The sequence below is a fragment of the Nipponia nippon genome, unplaced genomic scaffold (assembly GCF_047370975.1).
Source record: "Nipponia nippon isolate SJK-2023a ecotype South Korea unplaced genomic scaffold, ASM4737097v1 scaffold_5, whole genome shotgun sequence".
Classification (NCBI taxonomy): domain Eukaryota; kingdom Metazoa; phylum Chordata; class Aves; order Pelecaniformes; family Threskiornithidae; genus Nipponia; species Nipponia nippon.
Window position 1 is genome coordinate 38,063,437 of NW_028262369.1, and position 24,782 is coordinate 38,088,218.

At 37.3% G+C, this 24,782-nt stretch overlaps 1 long non-coding RNA gene across 1 annotated transcript in view; it reads right to left on the reverse strand.

Moving 5' to 3' along the window:
• LOC148052135 (uncharacterized) overlaps positions 1–24,782 on the reverse strand; it is an 82,835-nt gene that overhangs the window by 24,538 nt on the left and 33,515 nt on the right. Inside the window, exon 2 of the long non-coding RNA XR_015698776.1 lies at positions 21,169–21,245. This is a non-coding gene — a long non-coding RNA (uncharacterized LOC148052135). The remainder of the gene's footprint in view (positions 1–21,168; positions 21,246–24,782) is intronic.

Below are 24,782 nucleotides of genomic sequence, written 5' to 3' on the forward strand. Positions count from 1 at the left end.
ACGGATCTTCAGCACATCCCTGTTTTGTCCCCCAGTGTTCCAAAGAAAGACTGGCAGAATTTAGCAACTCCTGCAGGAAATGGTTCCATTCTAAGTTTCACTTGATCTCAGCTGATAGTTTTCAGGTAGAAGCAAATTACATTGCTCTTAGTACAAATAAACTAACAGATTGGAGGAAAGGACAAAGGCTCATTCTTCCTTCTTCCCTGATTTCTAGGGTCCCTAAGTGGAGCTTATGGATTTTATCTGCAGAGCCACTCAGTAAATCTGGCCAATGTCTTCATAGGCTAAGTCAATCTGGGAAGTTGTTTTAGACCTTTTTGTACTCTCCTTATCATTCAGCTGCCACATTTCCCTCTATAGTCATAGTTAATGTCAATGTAATTGCTGGGAAACAGGCCTGCTTTGACCACTCCAACTGTTTATTTTCATTGCATCTTGAAATTGCATATGATGGTCTTCCATGCTAACTGGCCTTGAAGACCGTAAACTTCAGCTAAGTGTTCTGCCATACTTCTAAAAAAGAAAAATTAGAAATTGACTGGCCGACAGGACTTCTATCATGCTTTTGGGACAGATTTCTTCCTGTGGGAGATTTTTCTTCAAACCTTATACCATTACATTGTCTAAGTTGAGTTTTGTTGGAATTTTCATATTTTAAATGTTCCTTTTTTATTTGCTGCTCTGTAGCTTTTACTAGCTTAGTAATGGAGAAGACACATAAAAAGGTGTCACATAAACATCTGACCATGGCTTAAAGATTGATAAAAGTATCACTAGAGATTGTATGTCTTCTACCAATTCTCCTAACTAGGGCTTTGGCTCGTATTGTCATGTATTTAGTCATAGCTGGTGACATTTGGTTATGCAACGTGCTTTTTTCTTCTTCTGGTAAGGGAGATTTATTGTCACGCTATACCAACTTCCATATAACTGCAAGTAGCGATGGGTAATTAAACTAATCTTATTGGAAAACTGTTGCTGAAGGGTTATTTTGCCAAAAAGTTAAACTCACTATTTAACTGTACTAACAGCATTATATAGAAGGAAGAAAATGCAGGGGGGAAATCTTTACCTAAAAATAGTCCTGTCGCTACACAACATTCGATTCTGGAAGAATTTTCTCTAGCTTGTTCAGCATCATCAAACCATTAATTCTAGGTGGTGCTTTCAATGACACTCCCTCAGAGGGACAATATTAGACATGCACTTGTATGATCTTCACCTTGTATGAAGAGAATGAATAAAAAATGAAGTCCTTCCACTGGAATAGCGAACTATTCCAGACTAGCTATTTTCATTTAAAAAACTGTTTATTTTACTTTGACAGTCTGAAGGTTAAATTAACTCTGAGTTTTCTGTTCTTCTGCTGTGAAGCTAGTGGGAAGACTCAGAGCACACTGCTGCCTCTTAAGATGGTAAAGGAAGCTATAACATATGGCCCAAATGTTAATACTCTAAAACTATTAAATCTCTAAGTCATCAAAAACTGTCCGACCAATTCTGTCAAGAGCATACAAGATCTTGATTACTGGTACAGAGCTACTGAAAATAAAAATGAATTAAGATGCTCTTTCAAAATAAACATTTTCAGTGATGCATTTTGAATGCCATGCAATGTTTCCTATGCATTCCACAACACATGGCTACGTACCTCCAGTAGAGATACTGTTCCTGAGCCAGAAATGGAAAGGATTTAGGTTCTTGTACACATTTAAGGATTTGATCCCAATACTGGATTTACTGCCATTGCCTAAACAGAAGAGAAGGTTTTGACGATCCTGACTATGAAAAATGCCTAAAAGTGCATTGGTCATGCATATACCCTTTGACCTTCTTAATAACAAACCGTAAGTAGAATTTGGGACATACTCTGCATCACACATTTTGGAATTGCCTCCTCCACATCATTAGTGAATCTTAACTGAATTCACGTGGAAGGAGAGTTTTCTAAACGGTGAGGATTTTTTGAAAAAGCTGGAGTTACCAGGCTTTTAGCTGAGGTTACCAGAATCTATGTGGGGAATTGCACGTCTCACTGCAGTCATGTCACAAAATACATACATTGCACCGGGCAGCTACACTGAGAGCGCCATACTAGCTTTTTCTAGAATAAAACTGTAAAGCAGACCAGTACTGGAGATATTTGCTACTAGCTCATACACAAATGAGTTCGGAACCTTTTGAATTATTTGTTCAGTACTCTAGCTGATAAACCACAGCCTGTTTTGCCTCATTGTTCAAAATTTACTTGCATATCATGAAAGGCTGCTATATTGTAACTAAATGTAAATCTTAAATACACAAAGTCTTATCAACTACATGTAGAATATCTTTTAAAAGTATATCTTCAGTTGGATATTCAGACTGACTACTTGCCTTAATTTATGCAAATATAGCCTATAGCTAAAAGCTTTGTATATTTGTTTCCCTATGGTATTAGTATTCAAAAAATAGGACATTCTTTCAAGGGCATTTTATAAACGCAGAACTATAATTTATATAGCAAATTAAAGCTCATACAAAACGTGTGCACTGAGGTACAGATTAACATATTTAATTTCAGTATTACCTGCAAACCTATTTTTTTCCATGCACTGCTCTAATTAGCCATATAAAATCAAGTCAGTGTATTGTAAGCAATTATTTTAGTGGGAGTAGAAAGAGAATCTGAATTAAATATATAGTAAGAGATAATATCTTATGGAAATTAATATACTCATTTGTATCAAGAAAAATGTGTTCCAGCTAAATTTTATAAGATAGTTTGGAGTTCAAACATATGACTCATGTAGAAGTTGTAGTTTTATAGTTACTAAGATGTTAGACTGTGGAACTGCTTTTAAGTTCCTTATTAATGTGCCAGTGCTCATTCTTTGATATCTACAGATTGTCAGTAACTACTAATGTCATTTCATATTGTGAAATTTCTCCTATTATGAATATTCACTCCCCCTACAGTCAAATGTGCAAACTGTTGGTAACTCTGTATGTTAAGTTTTTCTTCCATCCTTTAATGTGTATATCGTACTTGGCTCTTTGTATTTTTACTTTTGTAACTATTCACTTGAGAGAATTAAATGATGGTGAAAATCAAAATGCAATTTTTGTTTCATTGAAATCTAAAAGTAATCTTATAAACAGTATTTTTTCCCCATTTTACCCTCAAAGAGTCTGAAAGCTAAATATGAAAATTATGTTTAAGGAATGAGAAAACAAAAAATGATCCATGTGATAACGAACTTCAGCTCTCTCCTCCTAATGCAGTTTCCAATTGTGATGGGATTCAGACAGCAGAAACCATTTTCTAGCAGTAAGAACATTTAGCTGATCAAGTTGCTGTAATTCAGAATTTTACACTCAATTTCAATTGTGGAGTCAGCAATACGTGCCATAGTTAAGTTCCCGTTATAAGAACGATAACGGACCCAGGCATTTCCTCGTACTCCTTGCTCATGATCTCAGGATATCCAATGAAGACCAATACTAACCACATGGAAGTCTGATGCCTGCGTAACTATCTTGTGGCCTTAAAGCAACTCTTCCCCATTTCTTGGCACACAAGTTGCTGTCTGACATAGCTGCCTTATACCTCCACTCTGCCCTGGGAGAATGATAACAAGGAATTTTATTGCTTGGAAGGGCCCACAAAAACAAGCAAGCAGATAATAAAGCCTTTTAGAAGAGAGGTACAAAAAATTGAATTATGTTTTTGCCTTCCTGCCTCCAGCATCACACAAAAGTAGCTAATGTGCAAGAAACTTCCTGGATCTAGAACTGTGAAGAAAAGTTTTCCCATCTCATGAAAATTCAAAGCTTTCAAATGCTTTACTGTTTCATATCTGGATAAACCAGTGACCGCTACAAAAATACAGTGCACACATGCATGTTCTAGTTCTTCCTTTAGCGTTCTCTCACATCCCAGCTGAGCGTCCTGGCCACTTGGAGGTCTGAGGTGAGTTGTTCTCAAACTTCCCACTAAAGCCTTTTCATCTTGTATACACAGAAAATTTTCATAGGATGAACCTGTACCTGGAGAGCAGTCTTAAGCAGCTGTATTTTATATATATATATATACACACACAAACAGGGAAAATACATATATACACACACACACACATATATACACACACGTACACATATTCCTGTGAAACAGCTGGATTTGGACAAATCATCAGCTCTCGTGAAACTCATTCTATTTTACAAATCCCAAATAGTTTCCCCAACTACAGGAGGAATAATTTCCAATCCTCTATATTAAAGCGTACAAGTAAAAGAAGTGTGAATAAAATATTTTTATTTAAAACTTCCCTTAACATTGTAGGACAAATTGGCAACATGGCCTCAACCCAACCTCTAGAAGTATGTGGAAGGACTTCAGATGTGACAGCTAAACCTTGCACTCAAGATAAAGTGCAGTAGGAATGACAGAGAAAGTGGCAGACAAATTAAAGAGCTACCTCTGTTTTAGCAATTTTTTGTGACAGCATTTTAAAAGTTTGCTGGGCAATTGCTCTAAAATGACACTGTGCTGCCGAGTGGGTAGTGCACTGAGTACATAAAAGAACTTGTCAATAGCTATTTCAGTAGGGACTTTCAAACTCACAGGAACTTTAGTATACATCATTACATCATTAAAATATTAAATTCTTTCAGCTTTCACAGATGTAAAATTTTTGCTGCGCCAATTTTGCTAATTATCACTGACATTTATGCTTATGGCATAAATGTTACATACTTCGGAGATGGTTCATTTCTACATGCTAGTTACTAGTCCGTGGGTTGAGTCAACCCGCTTGTAGTATCAGAAGCAAAGGACTAAGTACCCAAATACAGAGAACTTTAGGCTCAGTGATGCAGTTTTGCATTTAATATTTCTTCCTCGGTTCCTCCAACTGTCTGAGTCCAGCTTTTGGGGCACTGTAAAGAAATTATTTCCATGTAGCATTTTAAATGTAGCATTTTCATCTTATTGTAACAGAAATTATGTCAAGTATGAGCCATGAGTTTATTTCAAAAGAAAATGGTTTGCTTACAAAGCAAATACAAATATGGACATGTAACGGGAAATTTATTAAAGTAATACTGCTAAAGAAATATTTTGCATCTGCTCTATATTACTTACCTTCTGTGTGGTTTTTTGTACATATTTGCTCAAAATTAATAACGTACCATTTTGGAACATAGACTTGCTTGAGCAGTTTAAAGATTCTCTGTATATTTCAGTAAAAATGGAATAGGTTTTCTTTTTCTCATACACATCAGAGGTTTTCCAATCACTTTAACAAGTACTGTCTTAATCTTCCCAGCCAAAGTGACTAGTGACATTTTTCATCACATTACTCTGGCTGATGAGGTGTTAGAGTAAGAATGATCCAAACTTAGTTTACATCAGAATTATTAAAGTGATTCTAATGCCTTTGGTAAAAAATTTTAATCCTGGATAAACTCTGCTGACAGAGGAGGGTCAAGACACAGATAAATACAGTTTTTCACTTCCATGTCACCAGTTTGAACCTATTCTACTTTACTACTGTCTAAAAAGTATCACTGCTGTAAGCTGGCCTGTGTAAAGTTACTAATAGGAAACCAGTACTGTAACAGATGGAAGAGAATCTGAGATATACGAGTATATAGTATATATAGTATTTTGTTATATACTGAAGACTGTTTATGAGCCATCCAAGACTCTCTTCTGTCCCGCCAAACACATTTAATGTTAGCATGTAAATGTGGGGGGAAAAATAAATGCTATTCAAGATGACTTCCTATCAACCACCACAAGTATTTCACATTGTGCTCTCTCCCCAGTCCTTCATATGGATTTGTTCTTGGTGTCATCTCACGACTTCTGCTTGCGTGCTTGACCTTGCATTCTGCTGCTACAGAACAGAGCCAATGCGGCAGCCTAGTGCCAGTCACGTGAATTTGCAGAATTTCTTAAATGTTTCTAGTTTTTAAAAGCAACATACTGGGGTTGTACGGGTGGAGCTAAAGCCAGTTTTTCGTTTTCTGAAACGGAAGCGTTTTTAAAGCGCTCCCTGTAATTAGAGATAGGCTATAGCTGGAGTGAGCACGTGCCCCACACCAGTACATGCTCAAACCCAGACTCAGATCAGTTTCTGCATTCTCACAGGAATGGACGCGGGGAGGGTGTTACCAGTGAAATCATACCCAGTCCCGTAGCTAAAGTCCACACTGGAACTCCAGTGCATTGGCTCCAGTGTATCACAAAGTCCTGTATCTATCTACCTCAATCCCTGCCCTCTACCTCTCTACAGACATTGCACTGCTGAAGAGTAGTTCACAGACTCTCGTGCACCATTCACAAAATAGATCAAATTTTGCACCTTAAGATTCTCTTTCACTTCAAAAAACAGTTTTATTCAAACAGAGACTGCAATATCTAGATTCATGTCAATAAGCACAGCATTACTACAAACATACAACCCTCTGAAGAGTTATTAGATCCTGCAAACCAATATGCAGGAGGTGTGGTATTATGTTAAAATGGTGATCTTAATCTTCAAATATTTATTAAAAACTGACTTCAATTTTTTTTTTTGTTTTGAGCCACATAACATCATTAAATTTTGACCAGTAGTTATATGCATGATTCAAACACAATTCTAAATATCTGAATGGTCAATAGCTTTACCCTATTCAAGTATTCAAAGTCATCCTCATTGGTTTTGTAAGAAAATGACCAAAACTCACAAAACAACATGGAAATACAGTGCTTTTTTAAAATGATAGAATGGTTATAAAACAATTCACAAAATGATACACATCACTACACATAAAATGTATATTTTGAAGATTTGTACCATCTCTTCCATCACACTCATAGTAAGCGAAATAATACAAAAGCAACAGTACAGAATTTAGATAATATTGACATTAAGCTATATATCAACTACTACATGTATTACGAGGTAAACTTAAACCTACAACATGAAGGAAATTCAGCAGTAAGAAAACAGTTTTCCTCTGATGACTATGCAATAACTTGCAATAGACATTTATCTAACTGAATTAATTTCTCCCTAGTTACTACAGTCCAAGTGGAGTGCTAAAGAATGGCTTTTGTAACACATGGGCTCAATCTGCGTTCAGGCAAAACTCCCATCAAAATAAATGGGAATCTCTCCTACAGCTCTGATTCTGAAAACGCTTACACATGTGCCTAACTTCAGGCTTAAGTAGCCCTATTGAAGTCCACAGGACCACATGCTTAAAATTAATCCCATATAAATTTGTGGGCTCAGGGCCTAAAGAAAGAGTACAAAACTAAGCCTTACATGAACAATGGCTCAGACTTTCCAAGAGGAATTCCTTACGAAACCTTACATTAAGACTGCAGTGCCTAACTCTGCTAGCCTCCTTTGAAAATCTCTTCGTTTGCCCCAGCTATTTCCTGAATAGTTCAAGGCTCCTGTGGGCCAGGCAAAAAAGAGAACAGATATCCTTGCTGCCTTAAATAACTCCAGGATTCATGCAGTATATGAATAGTTTTGATCCAGATCAAGTTCTACACTTTATCAAATGGCATAAATATCTAATATGATAATGCTGGACCTGTATTCGCTAGTGCTTTAGTCGATGGGGACATATGTTTGTAATGGTAACACACTGTCACTTAGGAGGGAAGAGATCATTTTGTGACAGGCAAATTATTGCTATATCTCATTAGGAATGTTATGTTCCTATGCTGAGTTAAGACATACCAATTGCAAAGTGGTAATCATCATAATATCATCAAGATGTTGCTATATTTGAATATGACATGAGCTCACCATCAGAGCAGCCCATTGTCGCCTCCCAGCTTGGAGTACAGGGAAGATACTGCTCTACAGCGACTCATGCACAGAGAAAAAAAAGTACCTACTACGACAACCTATTAGAAGATGCATTTAGTAATTTGTTTCTAAAAGCCTGTGATTTTACAGTTGAAAGGTGGAATATTTTGTAAGTTTCTGAGCCTGCAAGGAAAGGTGGTTTATCCAATAATGCAATCTGTCTACAGCATCTTATTACGTGATAGCTGGCATCTGACAAAAATTATACAAATCTGTGAGCCTGAATCAGTTATACTAGACCATTTTGCTCGACTCTGATAGTGGAAAAGGCCACTATACCCATTTCGACTCCTTTTACTGCTAGTCAGCTCAGTCAGTCTTTGTTTAATGAAAAATTGTACCCTCCTAATGACCAAGTCTTCAGATGCAACAGAATTATCTCTGACAAACAGAAGCGCCACAAAGGGTTCAAAGTCTCCTACATTTGATGAAATTCTCTCTCACATTAGGAGGTGTAAATATCTAATACCTAGAAATTTGGAAACATTTCTTCTCAATTATCTTACTGTAGTGGAAGTTCTTCAGTTATGGATGGTTAAATAGATTCCAAGGCAGTGCCATGTGACAGAAAGTATCTCCCTTGTTAAATCTTACTCACAGAACTGCAAGTTCATTTGTGACATTAAAGAACAGGGTTTTTATCTGCCCCCTCAATGCCCTTGAAACTCCAGCAGACACGGTGACACAGAGCTGCACAGTGATCCCCAGGACCTCACAGATCATTACGAAAGGAAGAAGCATGTTCTCTTCTTGCCAAGTCTACTGACTCAGACAGTTGTGAAAGTTGGTAATTTTCTCATTACCCTTTCTCCTACACAACAAAATAACCTAATACATACTGCAGAGTAAGCATGTTTTCCTATGCCCAGAACAGCACAAGCACTTCAGTTACACTGGATCCAAAGACAGGTGAATAATTTCTTTCCTGGACACCCTAATAGAGTCTTCTTCATTTCTGCCTAGCCAGGGGCAGTCTGGCTCCAAAAAGATTGTATCAAATTTTAATAATTGGACTGATCTAAGCAACCTTTGTTTTAGCCTGATGATTTGCATGGCTTGCATCTGCAAATACTTCTCTATATATACTTAAATGTCAATAAGTTTTAAATTTTTATTTATCTGCAAATTATGTTTTAATTCACCTATCGTATATTCAGCAATATCTAATAATCAAACAGAAATTTTAAGATTTTAAAATTACAAAGAAAATTGTCATTTACTAATGTGTTTGGCAATCATTCAGCTTCACAGCTGAATGACGGTATTCTGAGCTTTCTGGCTGTGTCTTACTCTTCCTCCCCAATCTCATCTAATTACAGATCCTTGCTGTTCTGGGCATAGGAAAACACGCTTACATTTTACAGATCCTTGCCCAGAACAGCACAAGCACTTCAGTTACACTGGATCCAAAGACAGGTGAATAATTTCTTTCCTGGACACCCTAATACAGTCTTCTTCATTTCTGCCTAGCCAGGGGCTTTCTCCTACCTCAGCTACACCTGTGGGAAGTTAACCACAAAATAAAATGAAGGAACACAGAATTACTAATCTGGTCCTAGATATTTCTCCACCACTACCAAAACGGTTTCCCATGATGAACCAGAGGAGCCTACTGCCAATATGAAAGTGGAACCAGCAATTCCTTTTCCTTGAATACTTCCTCAGAAGTAAAAACAAAATAGGAAGGAAAGAACTTAAGAAATTGGGTTCTATTCTTCTAAAGAGGGAAATATTTTTAGAGTCTGTGTAAAACTTTCATTAAGGGAATCTAGAAATGAGAAGAATGCGTTCCCATTGGGCCTGCACAGAAGTTTCAGTGCAATTATCAATGCTTTCCAATTAATTTCTGCTATCGTTTCTCCCATAAAAGCAATGGTGCACACCTATACTGAAGAACCAAATCTTTCTTTAGATGGGCAATTCTTCAAGATCCTATACTTATAATACCAGCTGTTTCTCTAGTACAGAATCAGCTGTGTTAGTATCATCTTATTCAGCAAGGAAGTCTTAGAAATGTCTCTGCCTGATACTAGGGAGTGATGATAGTTCCATCTGACCTGAGAGCTCAGTAGTTCTTACAAGCAATTCTCCGTCACCACACTCTACTGACTGTACTGGTCTTATACGGGATTTTGTTGGATCCATGCTGAAGAAAACAGAAACTTGGGATCTCAGAGTTTAGATTAGGAATACTGACACCCTTTCCTCCTGCTGACACAGCTAAAATAAATCACAAGTAATATCAATACTTCTAGTATCAGGCATTTTAAATGCAACTAAAATTTCCTGTAAAAAGAAAGTCAGTTCTTTCACCTTGATGTACTGCACTGACAAAGGAACCCCTCTTGATTTGCGTTACAGTATGTGAATGAAAAATTGGTATTATATATGTCAAAATGTCACCTGATAAATGTTTTAGAATTGGATATTACACCACAAATATTTTTAATGAAATCTAAGAACAGAACAGTGAATTTAAGCCTGTAATTCATTAAGAACTAAACCTTCAAGGCTGAAGGACATATGTCACTTCTGGGGGATTCCAAAGGAATCTACATTTTTCACCAGAATTTTAGCATCATAGGAAAATGTGACAGTAGTAATAATACATGATATTATATACTGCTAGACAAGTTGGAAAAATTACATCTGCTACTGAATAGATGTGGAAAGAGTCTGTATTAGAAAACTTCCTGCTGGGTCACAAACATACATCAGTAATGGTTTGTTTTCAGCACAAGAAAAATTGCCATTGTCATATTCCAAAGTGAGTGTAAATTGTTTTATTATAAACTCCCTGTTGGTCCCTGTTTAACTGAGAAATCATTCAATCTAAATTTATCTTCTCTCTGCATGGCATTGCCGTGTGTTGGTATCGCCAAACTCTGCCTCAGTAACAAAAACAGTATTCCCTTAAAAGACAGACTGCACCCTTGATCTTAAGCAACCTTGCCATACATTAACGCTTGGTTTGCCTCACTTACTTCGATTTGTAATCCAGGGCTTTCAATTTCACAAAGTCAAGGCTTCATTGTTATTGATTCACAAGACAATCTCTACAAACTTCCACCATGCTTGACAATTAGACATTTATGCTTTACATGTACATATATTAACATATAAATTTTGAAAACATAAAACTATTCCCTGCTTACGTGACTTCCTGTAGCTTCAATAGAGAGAAAATCCTAATCCAGATTAGCAATGATAGCTATACCTATTCCTGCCATCCTCCATTCAAATCACTTTTTTATTTGATTTCCAAGTAAGCAGACCTGCTTAAATAATGCCACTTAAATGAACACAAAACAAATATGTAGCCTTTGTGGTTCTCCTTTGCATTTTTTACTCTTCCATCACATTTTTAGCATCTGATGGAAGCAGGGTAAGCGACAAAGACTCCAAGAGAACCGTGAAGCAACCACTCAGCCATTATCGAGGCTCTATTTAGCATGAGAAGGTCTTACTGTTGTCTCCAAGGGCTCCACCAAGGAAGGCTTTGTTGAGGATGTAATTTTTCACGCTTAGTGCCACGAAATATCAACCCGAAGCAAAACCAAGTCCACCACACTTAGTGTCACAAACAGCTCTATTACATCAACAAGAGCACATCTGAGGAAAGCGAATGAATCTGGGCCCCCAGTAAATACTTATCTGCTAAAGACTGGAAGTATTATACTTGCATTTATTTCCATTGGAAATACTATAGGTTTGATTGCGTATGTAAACACCTGCCCACATTCATAAGGGGACAGAGTTGTTCAAAACAAAACAGGAGGATTTCTTTCATTTTCCTTAATTGGCGATTACAAAAAAGCAAGGCGTCAGACAACACTTCCTACCCACTAATTTAACCTCTGGGGAATAGGAATGTATTTTGTATCTTACCAGTCTTCACTGGAAACCTGGAGCAATTTGTATATTTTCTTTAAGAAAGGATGCTGAAAGACAGGATGTTACTAGAAAATCAGGTGATCCAATCTTTCCTGTATCCAGCTTCTTCACATTGTCACTGCCCAAAGTGGCAGCCAGCTCAAACAGTGTGACTTGCACAGGCAAGCCAAGCCAGGGGATGGGTGCTGTCTCAGAAGAAAGCAGGAAGGCAGAATTGCTTCTCTAATTATGCTAATCGAGGGCTTCCTTAAAGCATATCATTCATTCCTCTTTTATAGAGTTTTCCAGAAGAGGAAAACTAAGGAAGGGCATAGCAGAAGGGTGACTCTTTCCTTCTGTTGTTTGTTTTGTTTTGTTTTTAAGAATCCATGATTTAGTGGGTGGAAAAAACAGCAATCATTCCAAATCTCTTTTTATAGTGGGATTTTTCCAGTTCCTCTTCTGCACCAGGATTTTTTTGCATATCTGGAGAAAGCAGAAGCCACACGTGGTGAAAAATGATAGTTTACTTCCAGGTGACTGTGAGGTCTTCTTCCAAATTAAGAAGGGAGTTTGCCTGTTATTTTTCTGCAGAAATTTAGGCTGTTATCTGGAAAGCAGGTGTTACAACATAGCTTTGACTTAGCTAAAAGGGTTATTTCCTATGAAAGGAAAGAGAACCTGAGTTTGCCACTGCCCTTCTCTTGCCCGAGTGCTGTTTTTCAGTTCAACAGCATGCAACGGAGAAGCTGTGGGTGTTCCTGAAGCAGTCTGCCGCTCTCCACTGGCAGCTAGTAGGTCCCAGCTAGTCCAGCTGTGGCTAATTTAAGAAGTCACAGGTGCAGCAATAATCTAGCAGCAGGAGCTGAGTCATTGTGGATATTCTCTTGGATATAGAACTGCAGCTACAGGCTGAGATCTGTCTCGGGTATGAACTTCTGTCAGGTCCTGGAAGACAGTTAAAGTAAATCTTCAGCAGGGACCTCAGAAGTCAGAGAGGGAGAGAAAATTTAGCTGTACTCTGAATTTTGGACATGTGTGGTATACTGTATTATTCTGGAGTTCCCCTAGCCTAAAATGAGATAAAAATTAAGAGTATTTGTAATGAAAAGCAGTGACAAGTATTCCTGCTACTGGCTTGTATTTCCTATTGGGAAAAGCAGTATGTGAAATATTATTAGATAGTTTGCTGTAGCTGCATGATATCTGTTTATTAGAACCCATTGATGTAACTAGGAAGCATAAACATTACATTTGCCAATAAAACTATTGCTATAGAAAAGCACATATCATCACAGTTACTGTCTTCACAAGGATATGTTCCAGAGAGACTTATATTGGGCCAATCAATAATTTGTGGGTTTTCTGTTAAAGAAATCAGTGTCTCATGATATTCAAGCATAACTTTAATCTTCCTTTGGACAACCATCTAGAAATGAAAGAAGAAATGATGCATTCGAATGTAAGAGCCTTACAGAAAAAAAGATTTCCTATTAATCCAAGTCAAGAGCAATAACTATCCACACAAGAAATGCATCCAAAATGCAGTACGCTTAGTGGTAGGATCTCACTTATTCCAAAGCTACCAAAATCAGAAATCTCTTAATGAAGTATAACTGTATAATTCAGATGCAAAAAGGAAGAAAGTGTTCACCTTGTGAGAAAAGCAGCACAGAGACCCCATTAAAGGAGAGAGGAGAGCTGGAGGATGCAAGTTAGGAAACCAATACAGATAAAATAGGAATAAAAAAGAACCAGCACACATTTGATTTCTGAAAACTTTTGAAAAAGCACTAGTTGAGAAAAACAAAGGAGAAGAAATCAAAACAAAGCTTGTTTTCTGACATTCCCCTGTCAAGACCAGAAAAATGCAGATAGAGAAAAGAAAAGCAATATCTGAGGATGATGTGAACGCATTAACTGGCAGGCTGGAGAGTGAGTAACTGAAGGGACTTACAAGGTGAACAACATTCTGAGTGCCAGGAGAAATTACTTGTATGTTAATCATTCACTATCTGGGAGAGAATTAAAATGCCTACCCACTCCTCAATGTTCATCACTTCTGGGTTTTATTGTGGTGGGAATATTATGAAAAAGAGTTAAAAAATAGATTTTCTGTTTCGCAATACATTTCAGTGTGATCATGATTCAACTAACATGAAGTCCTAACTAGAAAAAGTCCATTTATACCTGAATCTCTTGTTCCATTTCAAAATTCAGCTAGTCAATGTATTTACTTCTATCTGTACATTTTTAAAAACATGTTTTGAATGAAAAATACCCTTAAAGATCAATTTAATGTCATGCTTTCTAAGGCCTCTTTCCTCCCATCTCCAATTTTGTTAATTCTAGGAGTTTGTTACTCATAGCTGTAGTGCACTATAAACATTGCGGGGGGAGGTGAAGGGGTTTGGAAAGGGCATCTGGTTCAAGGTTAAGCTGAGATAAAGCCGCAACTTGCTTTAGACTCATCTATGTCTCATCTCAACTGTGTGATATGACCCTCTCTTCTTGCTGAGCTGCATTATCTGATTTTGATACTGTGTCTCAGCTGACACATTTCTTGTTGGGCTTTATTCTTGCCACTGTGGTTTCAGAAGGTGGCTGCAATGAAGTGTGGACAAGTATTTAGCAAACCTAAGGAAATTTGGAAATAATTTTACTAGATAGTTTTATAGTAAACTATTTGACAACGATTGGTAGTTTTCAAGCACTAGAGTCAGCTAAACCTGCTTTTTGTAATAAAGTAAGTACAATTGTTCTCAGTGAAATTAAGGTTTCATTAATTTCCAGCTCATTCTTAACAGTGTCTTGCTATTTTTACGTTAATCCAGACTATTTTAAATAGACTCTGCTGTCTGAGGTGCCCTATGAAACATTTTCAAAAGGAACCGACTGAAGAAACACCAGGAGCACAAGTTAAGGTAGGAAAAAGCAGCAGCAGCAGAAAAGGCTTTAGGGCCTTTATTTAAGACAGCCAAACGCAGTCTTAAGTAAAGAGTAGGAGATGGCTAGAGAGTGCGGAGCAGGTTTTGAGAAGATTTCAGCTGAATTCTGGAACTACTAGGTAGTGATATTATCCAAGCCACCAAACTGAAGAGGTGTTCAAAGGTTTCGGCTTTGGCCCACTTAATGCAAAAGCAATTATGTTGATTCTGGGTACTTTTGACTTCCTGCGTTACAGGAACCGCTAACAGTCCTCTACCTTTAGAGACTGATTAGAGCTTTGAGCTGCAGCTGGAACGGGTCCAGGGATGCTTACATCTGCTTTTATACTTCAGTGACCACTGAGTCTCAGTAAAGAAAGGTAATAGTTTGGATTTTGATCCTCTTCTACTCCTGTGCCCTAACTGTTAAAAGAAATCCTTGTCTTCTGTCTCCCACCAACCATTCTAAAATGTCTTCTCCTAAGCACATGTGTTTATTTATGAGAACAGCTTCAAAGAGTTTAAATTTTGTGTTCAGACCAAAGGACACTGTGTTTACCAGTAGATTCCACTTACATTGCTTCTGCAGCAGTCATACCTGACATGCTTTGTCAGAGCTTCTCATTTATAAAACTTAAAGTTATACCAGAAGACAACCATGGGCCCAGAAGTACTCTGACTGTAAAATACTTGCTTCTGTCTGATTTGGTTTATTCAATTTCTTTGATTAAGCCTTATTAAAGGACAGTTAGGCCTTCATTACAAATGTTATGCAATATGCAAGATCTGTAGGTTTCGTTATTCCACTACCTTTTTGATGGCTAAAATAAATTTCCTAAAACAAGACTAAAAATTATTTATGGACTATTCCCTGCTCTGTTTTTCATTCAGCATCTAAATATTCAAGGTAATCCAAAGCTTAACTCCACACATTATGAAAACTACCATTTAAAATTAATTTATGTTTAAAATGACCTATAAAACCTTTCTTCTAAACCTCGGTTGAGATATCAGTTGCTTAAATATATTGAACACATGTAGCAGAATCCTATCACCTCTCCTGTTCTTATTTAATTAAGAATTACTTTTGCCAGCCACAGGAGAATCAGAAGAGCTTTCTTTTGAGTTATTCACAACGTGGTAAAATAACACATGCAGATACAGCAGCTGACAACATACGCAGGGTCAGTATTAGGACAAACTGGCCAAAAAGAGCAGCTTTTGGCCTAATTTTAATCAGTCCTTGGGTGCATGAAATGTCATGGAGTTTCATATGAAATGAAATTATCCCTTTCTCTTAGCTTATTTCTGTTCCAACTAATCCTCTAACTCTTTATTAAACATTATCTTTACCATCTGCTCTGGGTGAATGTTCAACACCTTGCAGAAGAACTCTGGGCTGATTGGTTTTTATGGGCAACATGATCTGCGTTTTATGCACATACTTAGGATTATGTCAAGGACAAAGAGGATGAATAATCCATTAACTATAATAAGCAAGAACCCGTATCAGTGCAGCTAGAACATGTGTTATGTTTCAAAAGCAAAAGATGAATTAGAGATCTGTGGATCATAAAATACCCATAACCCAGGACCCTCTCTGTACTAGCACATAATTTCCATACATACACACTCCACTAAACAGCATTTCTGGAAGTGACGTTTCAGTCTTGATGAATCAGACTTTTTAGTGCTGAAACGGCATTTCCTAGCCTACAACATGCAAAGAAATAGCTCCACTGAATTGGACATTTCCTCTAACATGGAACAGATGGTAGCAAAATATCTGCCCCATGCAAAGGGGGGCTTTCAACCACATCTATATGGTCAATAATGGAATGTTACTCTATTTTCATACTTTTTCTAAGCCTCTAAAATAAATCATCAAAGAACTGCTACCGTTTAAAGTCACAGTCTAAAAATTTACATTTAAAAAAGTAATTGTCAAAGGTTAGTCAAATGTTGCTATCAATTAGATCCAGTTATTGCTTCCACTCTTTGATAACCACAAATATTAAAATAACATTATCACTATTAATCATAATATTTAGCGTAATGTGTGTCGTCCTACCAAGACCTCATTTGCTGCAAAACACATAAGTGTAAGAGTTTGGTTCCTTGCTCACAGCATTTCATGTAATTACTCACCTCTTTCACCTTTACGCATCTGTTGCGATAATTTGTCTTCCTTTGGCTAACCTTTCAGACCAAGGTATTTACCCTTTCTTCCACCATAAAGGTTTACGATCCCATAATGAACAACAATTATGATGGTATCTGATCACAGTGTGTATATTAATGACAGAAAATATCTGGACAATATGTCTTTACTCATCTCCTTGCAGAAGGTTTGCACCAGATATCCTTGCAGTGTGCTCTAAGATGTAATGTACTCTTCTAAACATTTTCAGCAACTTGCAGAGAATTATTTGATGCACAGTGAGCAGTATACTTCACTGCCATATCATTCTATACATGAAGGGAAGGATCAAGGTTTTCTACTGGTGTAAGTTATCTGGACTCTGTTGATTTCAGTAGAACTTAATTTAAGCCAACAGTGTGATCTATACACTTTTAGAATCAGTGACACAGTAAGGACTCTGAGAGAGGTAGACATTACTAAGTACTGGATATGCTGCTACAGACTACGAGGGTTGTCCACCTGGGAGCTTTGACTGGCAACAGAAGCCTGTATTAAATCCTGGTATTCAAACCTCAGTAATCTACATGCTTAGGCTGACCAGGGACCTTGACTTCTTTACCTCCTCCTCTAGTACCCACTAGGGGCAAAACAAGTAAGAAGAGAATCACTGAAACTTTCCACCACGTACCATGCTCCAGACCATTGCCCTCGTAGCTCATTAGATTAGAGGGAGATCAGATTAGACCCTAGCTCATTTATTGTATGGGAACCTGCTCAAGTTCCTTACCTGAATCTAAATCTCAAGTGTGCTAGGCAGTAGATGAAAATCGACACAATAGTTGCATAGCTCGGGTTCTTGGTAAACTTATTTTCCTAAACTTCAAGACTAGTGACCAGCTTAGAAGTACACCCTATTAATAAAAAAAAAGAGAATAATAGAGCTGAAAGAGCCCAGAATAGCATTATATTAAATGGCAAACAATAACCTAGTATCTTCCTCTCCAAGTCCTCTAGCCACAGGCAGCATTCAGTGGTAGTAATAGGTAGGCAAGGAAGGATCCAGATACCAGATGCAACACTGCACATTTCTTTCCTCTCTCTCTTTTCCTCTGTAGGAGTCCCCCACCCAGGAATAAAACAAAAATTCACATTCCTACTTCATCTCAAACACAAGCACAGAAGCCCTGGGGGGTGAAGAAGGAAGTGAAGGGGAATGGTATAAGGAGTCCTTCTACAGGCATTTCTAGCTGAGATCTCAGCCTCCAACCGCCATCATATTTTTACCCCTGTCAGAACCACACTTCACGACTTTGATTAGTTTAAACTTGCAGTGTCCCATTCTCAGATTTAAACAGCCAGTGCATTCTTCAGTTAAATCAATTATACCATGGAATCCTTCTGTTTCACAGGAATATGTATGTACCAGTGGAATAAATATGACATAATATGGCACATATTGTGAGTGTTGTCTATATTTCTGTAGTTAACCATGTTTATGTCACAGAATTTCTCAGGTGAATAATTGGCTGCTTTACACACGCACAGAGTTCTTCTTAGACTAAGTAGTCTTTGTGAATCCCCCAATTCAGAATACAAATATCATTAATGAAAGTCAGTCTTCCAAATAAAGGTATACATAATAGTCAAAGTAAATCCTATTTACGATAGGATACTTCTATTCCCGAGTAAACAGAAAAATAGGTTCCAAACACTCAAGTCTGGTCAGAGGCCTAGGCCACTCACCAGAAGACACTCCTATCAGCTCCCATCCTAACCACTGAACTTCAAAGACTCTTCGAAAGTACAGCATGCAGTTATTTTTTTCCTGCTACTGCTTCCAGTAAACCTCTTGATACAAAAGAAATTAAAGTTACTTTTCAGGTGTGCCTGTTGAAGAGTGCCAGTTTTCAACCCAATGGGAATTTTAAAACAAAAGATAAACTTAGTATTCATTCTTATCTAGAAAGTGTCTCTCCCCTCCCCTAATCTTCTTTATGTACATACATACATGCATGATTTACTTGAGGTAGGAGGACAGTGGGAGATGTAGAAGAACCCTCTCCAAAATAAAAACCTTTGAAGTATAAAAAGAGGAAAGCAAAAGAGTTACGTAAAGTGTTAAAGGGAAATAAAGATTTTATGCGTATCTTAACTGTTAGCATGAGTAATACACAAAATGGATTTGGTTTAGGTTACCAGCTTTTATCCAGATTATCCAGACAATCAGCATCTGGTTTAAGTCCCCTATGTAACCATCTGTAGTAATGTCACATGAAGGCTTAGCCTTATCTGACATTTGTAATGAATATATGGATGGACGAAGAGGAAAGAGTGTGAAATGGAGTACAATTGTTAAAGCTTAAAATCAGGTGAAACCACATCTTTATTTGCTGATTCTGATAATAACTGCGGGGGTTTTTGACTTTTCAAACATTAAAGTATGTATTAAAAAACCAACATATCCTCACGGATTTTTTAAAGAAAAGCGGGCAAATTGAGAAAAAAATTATTTAATATATTTTTATATTTGACCTTTTAAACATAACTAGAACCTTAAATAAAAATAAAGCCTAATTCTCCATGTTCAGTTATGACAGATGGGTGTGATCACAAAAACATCAAAGGCAGGCTTATCCTAATCCTGTAAAGTGGTAAGTGCCTCCTGAAAGGTCCTCAGTGCCTTCTAATCCTACTGAGGATAGGCTGCAAGTGCATCAAGAGGTAATGGGAGTAAGTAGCAAGGGTAATAGTGGGTTTTCCTGTCCATAGGAGGAACAATATGTATCAAAAAGATCTGATATGTTAGGAAATAACCTGACTTATCTAAACATAGAGGTCAGAAATTGGGAAGATGTGTGTTTATTTTCCACTCTCAATGAGCTTATATTGTATGTATAGCACGGCCTTAGGCACAGAGCATGCAGCTCTAACTCAGAAAATCTGGCTTCTCTTCCAGGCTCTGTTATTTGCACAATATTGCACAGCGCCCCAGGCCACCATCTTTACCTGTTGGCATCAGTGTCTTCTTTCCACAAATGGTGAAACTGAAATGACCTTTTCTCAATACATCATGAAGTTGTGCAAAAGTGATAAGACATAAGAATCCATTACCATGATTAGTTTTAATGCATCAGAACCTATGATGAAAAAGCTAATTTTTCAAGCAGAAACTCAAATTAAATCCTAGGAAATGCTTTGATTTGGGGGTTTTCCCTTTGGGTGCAATCAAATATTCAGGATAGAGAAAATGACAATAAAGGATCCTATAAACTTGAGGCAGGTAGCTCTACCTTTGGAAGAACAACTGAATTGGAATGACTGTCGATCAGGCCAGGTTCACCAGGAAAAATCTTTTCATCGTAAGGTGGCCAGGTGAAAGGTCTAAATGAAGATTGGGCTGAGTGGTTTGAGGTTTCATGATACAAGAACATAGTAAATAGTACTGCAGTGGAGCGTAGCAGCTAAACAAACAAGGTGTATTGTGACAATGCCAACCCCTCCTCCTCAGTTTAAAACAAGCCTGCTAAGTCACACAGCAGAAGTACCTTGTGCAAAGTCACAGATGATATCTAGGGTAGCTTAACAACTACGCCTCAGCCAATTTTATGTCATCTCCATGAAACTCTAGGATGATTCCTATTAGTCATATAAGACATGGATATCTCATTTCCTTTTGTGAAATGGCTACAATTAATAGCCGATGTTTAAAAAAGGCTTCTTCATATGTGTATTATTAAATGTCACATGTCCATGAGGTAGCTTGACACTTTTTTTTTCAGATACCCCGATACTGCTGTTACCAGGCAGAATGTCGCTAATGACTACATTTTATAAATTTGTGTGAGACATTTTTATAGCGCATGCTGTATTGGCACCATTGCCCAATACTGCATGCAATTACTTTGTTGTTGCTGTTGTTGCTGAGGGCCAAGCTCTAACAAATTAAATTTAGAGAAGGGAAATAGGCTTATATGCAAATGGAATTAAATGCTGACACAAGGATAAAACAGCACTGGATTTAGACAGGGCTCTCCCCCCGACATTTTAACCAATCATTAGACTTAAATTGAGCAGACAGATTCATCTTTGATTTAACTCCACTGTAATCAATGGGACTGCAGCAGGGATGAACCCAGAGCAATATGTTTTTGACAGTTTTTATGCAATGGCTGTCCATAATGAAGTAGATGAAACAGGTTTTTTTTTTGCTTATAATTTATGAAATTATTTCCCCATCCCCAAATCCCTACATCAAGGAAATGAATGCATAAAAATGGATAAAGTAGGCAGCTGCATGCCAAATACCAACTGCTGACCACAGGCTCTGTACCCATAAACCCAAAGCCAAAATATTTATCGGACTTACCTGTGATCCAGAAAGAACTCCCTAATGGTGTAAGTACAGCTGGATAATTGCATGGTTTCTCCTCAGTATCACTTGCACTGTATAAAAACAATAAAGTACATTTAGTGTTTCTATAATATTAGTATCACATATAAATTATTGCTGAATTTAGAAAATTATGTTCTTTGGTGATCTATAGAAGACCTGGGAAGAATAATGATTGTTGGTCTGATCATTGCATTAGACAAGATCCATATTTCAGTAAACTTTTAGAACACCTGGTTGCATTTGGTGCCTTTATTACCTGACTGCTCCTATACATGGCCTCCTCCCTTACCTGTCTCCACTGACACTTCTTGTGGAAAGAATAAATCATTTATCAAAATACTTTGCAAATTAATGTAGGACCAAAGGACTCTGGCAACATGCACTGTATATGGGACTAATGAGGAAATAGGGATCATTGCTCGTACCAATCTGAGAGACCCTGATTTTTTTGGCACCTTGTTTTTTGGCACCTAATCCTAATCCATTTTTCTCTCTCTTTCTAGTTTTTCATTGCTTCTTTTCAGCTGACAGCTCATTGCTTATTCATTTATTCGTGGGTCTTATTTTTTTGGTTTTGAGGATTCTTTATTCAGTGGTAAGTTCAGAGGAATTAGAGTTTGTTATTCCACACAGCCACTTCTCTGTATTAAAGCCATCAAATGATACGGAGAACTTCTGTACAGGCATGAGGTTTTACCCTTAGTGTGTCACAGTTTTCACTCTTACATTACTTTCTCCCACACAAACAAAGTTCTAGCTTCTTTTTCACTGTAGACATATAATGCTATTTTAGGTAACTGCTAATGGTTAACGACCTCTATTTGAGGGAAGCGTAACAGACCTCCTACTGGCTCCTATGACATGATCACCATCAGCCAGAGTTTGCAGATGATCTGGCTGAAATATTAGACTAGTACAGTGCTTTTTACTTTGAGGCCTATGGAGCCCCTGGGTCCACAATAGGTAATTAAGAGAAGTCTATTGTCAAGAAATAAGTCCATGCATCAAAAACATGTGTTAACTGCTACAGTAGAGTCATCCTCAGCTGGCAGAGTAGCCTTGGGACTATAGGTTCTCTAGGCAAAGACAGCAAAGCAGACAAATCTCAAAAAGCAAAACTAATTTCAAAGCAAGACTCACTTCAGATTAAATAGCCTTAGCAAAACATCTATTTGCTTTGTACACCTTGGCTTACATGCAGAAAAACAAGAGGTAAGAATCAAACAAGACAAATACCTAGCATTGCACTCAACTTGGTGGGATTACTGGTCTTTGTTTACATTTACTGTTCTGTAGCAAATCACTAGGGACAGAGCAAAACAGTGCTTATCAGTACCATTATACTAAAGAAAGGTGCTAGAATCAGGTCTGAAGCACATAGAAACGTTTTTCCTTTCCTTGAACATATGTATTTGCTTCCTCCCCACCCATCCAAAAAATATACAGGTATTTGCTACCAATGCATTTTGCTTACTGGAGATTTTTGAAAGCATAATCAGAATTACTTTGGCAACATGCAGTCCTGTCAAAATGTGAACAACCAAGAGAACTACTGTGGTATCATGTCTTTTAATGAAAAGCTAGTTCCAAAAAAAAGAAGTTTAACGAAGTTATGAAGACATAAGCCAATAAAAAGTGAGGAAACCAACTGCTTTCATAACACACATCCAGCTATAAGGAGAAAGAAAAAATACTACCTTTGCAAGTACTTAACTGTATAACCTACAGGAAAATTAAGGTTTTACAGTTCAGCTGCTAGTACTTTCCAGAACATGAAGAATGAAAGCCTGAGTATTCCCCTTTTTTCAAGCAGTAAAGGTTTCAAGTTTTTACCCTGTTCATATTTGTTACCACCTTCCCAGCATTTATATTTCATTGATTTCAAAACACAGAAAATCATCCCATCAAAATAAAACGTTTTATAGATGTTACAAACTGTATTACAATCCGTCTAAATTTTCACCATGGAAACTACAGTAATTTTCAAGTAATACAACTTTATGCTTACTTTCTGGAGTTCTAGTTCTAGACATTTTGTTCTGTTTAGTGATTCAGTATGATCTGGTAGTAGTACACTCTAGAGTATTCATTCTTCTTAGGTGAAAAAAGCAGAGTTAGAGATGGTAACTAAGACTAGCATGAATTCAAGGGTCTAAGCAAAACTAAGATACAGGATGCTTGTCAATTAAGAAGTCAAATCTGCCCCTTTGAATATTACTAATATTAGTAAGAAAGTTTTCAACCCAAGCATTATAAGCATAATTTTTTGTTCTAATCTTTCAACAGATGAAAAACAAAGAGCATTTTAAGGAGAGAAACTTGCATCAGGTCTTATATCCAGGAAAAAACTTGCTGGATTACTATCTGCCTCATGGAGTAACATTAACAGCTTGCCTTGAAACTTCAAGGTAAGTGGTCCATTAATTTTTAGATCTTTCTTCTACTCTAGCTTTGAATTTCTCCTTTTTGTCTACTAAAATACCCAAATTGATTTGTAGTTGCAAGAATGTTATTCTCCATGTGTTTCTTATGTCTGCAAAGAATCAGTTTCAAAACCAGTTATGGCATTCAAACTGAAAAGATGCTGTCCATATAATGAGTTAATCAATTCACAGACATATTATAGGCTTTTAAGTTGAAATAATAAATAAAATGAATCTATTTAGTATTCCTTAAAATGTCTTTCAGTTCTGCTATTCAGTGAAATCTCTCTGCTGCTCTGGAGCCCCCTGCCGTAATGTAAATACATACCTTGCCGATGCCGAGGCGATAGGGGTGGCTGCCTTTGCCTGGCCACTTCATCTGGAAGAGCTAGCTAATTAAATCCACAGCTGCGAATGGTGCACAGCTCTCAGATGGACATAACATCTTGTACTCTGAATACTCCCTCTTCATTTTTCCCCAGTGCTAGAACCTTATCTCAGTCTCTCACCCAAACTAAATGATGTTCCTAAAGAAAGTTTTATACTCCTTTGGGAAGAAAGTAGTAAAATGGAGAGTCAGAAAAGAGTCTTTTATGCAAAAGAAAAAAAAAAAAAGGATTCAAAATATTCAAGTGTGTAATCATCATAGTAATCAAATGAATATCCAACACAGAATTTGGAAATGGGTTCATTGTGAGAAACTGCCCCATTAATTGATGAGAAGCCACAACAAAGACAGAAAAAACAAGTACAAGTACAAGGCATCATCCAAACAATTTTACCACCTCTAATATGATGAAACATCCAGCTTGCAAATACATAGTCCAAATAGTGCGGGGGGGAAAAGTTAGTTACATTTTCAACTCAAGTTAAAATGAACTGTTGGATGGCACTGAACTGTGAAACAGGAGAATCTGGATTCTGTTTGCAGTCCTGTGTCTGACTTGTTATGAAATCTGAAGGGGTCACTACTTGACTCTGTGCCTCGGTATCGTTTATCCTTATTCTCGACTCCTCTGAGCTACAGAAGGTATGGACACATCTGTGCTAAAATCAGAAGAGTAACAGAGGGGTGTCAGTGAAAACATTCCCAGACTAGCTTTACTCTCACTGGCCTGGCTCAACTATCCTAGCGACATTGTAGTCACCCCAATAAGCACGCAG